Genomic DNA, 2,199 nt, shown 5'->3' with positions numbered 1-2,199 from the left:
AATCAAGATAGGAAATGCATAAAATAAACCCTAGACATCAAAGATCAACCATCTATCTCCCTAATCTACCAAGCCCAAAGTTCTTAAAAGATCTACTCACTAATCATCATGATCACACAAAGGAAAGAGGTTTGTCTTTGTGAAATCATAATAAAAGCTTGTAGATTAAGAGATTAGAAAGACAAATTGCTATTAAAACTGGAAAATCCACCAAAGATTCAACAAAACCAAGTATGGAAATGCTTAAGAACCCTAGGTGGCTGCTTAACAAAAACTAATACAAGAGATAAATGATAAGATAAGAGATAAGTCTCCACAATTAGGGTTGGAGTATTTATAGGAAAACATAAATTAAACCGGAACAAACCGGATTAAAATTAAACAATTCAGAGAAAACCGGAACAAACCGGGTTTTGGCCTCAAAATGGCACACGATCGACCACTTGATCGACCATTTGGTCGATTGCTCGATCGATTTTTCTGGTCTCCAAAGTTTCGGCTCGCGTCACGATCGACCATTTGGTCAATTTCATCGGTCGACCGTTTTGTCCTGTCCCATGTCCGAGAAGTCCGAGAGTGTTTTTGATTGACCAAATGGTTGATTGCTTGCTCGATTGCTTGAAGTCCGAGAATCTGGTGATGCGGTGATCGACCATTTGGTCGATTGGCTGGTCGATTGTTCGGCCTCCTTGTCCTCATTTCATTTCCTTGCAAATTCTTGACTTATTTGGCTCCAAAGCACACTTTCCTCGCATATCTCCACTCCAACACCTGAAATACCAGATTTGATGCACAATGGAGCCTAAACAACCTAAATGCTCATGAATATGCACAAAACAATGAGCAAATAAGCTTTAAAAACTAATAAAAACACAAGATATCATATATTATAAACTCTAAAACTTATATTATAAACTCTTAATCTTGAACTTTCAATTCTTAATCTTAGAAATTAATTCATAAACCTAAAATCAAAACTTAACCATTATTATATATATATACATAAAACCAAGGTTTAATAATTGCATAAGAAAGTCTAATTGATATAATATATTATAAACTCTAAAACTTATATTATAAACTCTTAATCTTGAACTTTCAATTCTTAATCTTAGAAATTAATTCATAAACCATAAAATCAAAACTTAACCATTATTATATATATACATAAACCAAGGTTTAATAATTACATAAGAAAGTCTAATTGATATAATATATTATTAACTCTAAAACTTATATTATAAACTTAATTCATAAACCATAAAATCATAAATTATTGAATTTAGTTATTTCTTAATCTTAAACTTATAAATTAATTCTTAATCTTACAGATTATAAATTAATTATTGAATTGAGCTAATTTAGTTAATTCTTGAATTTAGTTAATTCTTAAATTTAGGCCCAAATCCAATTATTGAATTGAGCTAATTTAGTTAATTACTGAATTTAGGCCCAAATCCAATTAGATTCTCTTAAACAAAGAAAACCTATCTTCTTCTTATCTCCTCTCATTCGATGAAACCCTAGCCGCAATCGTCACTCTCTCTTCTCAGTCTCTCTTCTCAGTCTCTCTTCTCAATCGTCATTCTCTCCTCTCTTCTCAATCGTCTTTCTCTCTTCTCAGTCTCTCGTCTCAGTCATCACACGATGCCTAATCGAGGAAGAAAGAGAAAACTTGTTTGTAATGTTTCTCAGATTCCCGGAGGGTCAAGACTACGGCATACTAATCTACCCAGTCAGTATGACTTCACGCCGGCAGTCCAAGCTCCTCATACGCAGCAGACACCTGAAGAAGTCCCCATTTTGCCACGACATTCAACGGAATCCCAGATCCGGGACTATCCTCCGCCTCAACAACTATTTCAGGGCTCCTTTACTCGCCAACCTCAACCTCAAGTACGCCGGTCTCCTTCAGTAGAAGTTAACTACAATCCAGCGACTCATGCAACTCTTCAAGATGACTCTCCGCCTTCTCCAGCTCAACGCTCTCAGGCTCGTAGTCATCAGACTCGTAGTCATCCATCGCATCCATCGTCCCAAGGCAACAACTTCGAAGAAGAAACTTCTACGGTGTTGCCGGAGCTCCAGGAGGACGTGGTTCGGGCTCTAAATGCCCTGCTTGTGGTGCCAGGTCGGGATAAGTTCACCACGGTCCTCTCTCCCACACCCTTACCGAACACCCAATGGTATGATTTTTCT

Source organism: Camelina sativa, chromosome 15, assembly GCF_000633955.1.
Source record: "Camelina sativa cultivar DH55 chromosome 15, Cs, whole genome shotgun sequence".
NCBI classification, from domain to species: Eukaryota; Viridiplantae; Streptophyta; class Magnoliopsida; order Brassicales; family Brassicaceae; genus Camelina; species Camelina sativa.
The sequence above is the reverse complement of the archived record's forward strand: the minus strand, read 5'-3'. Positions refer to the sequence as shown.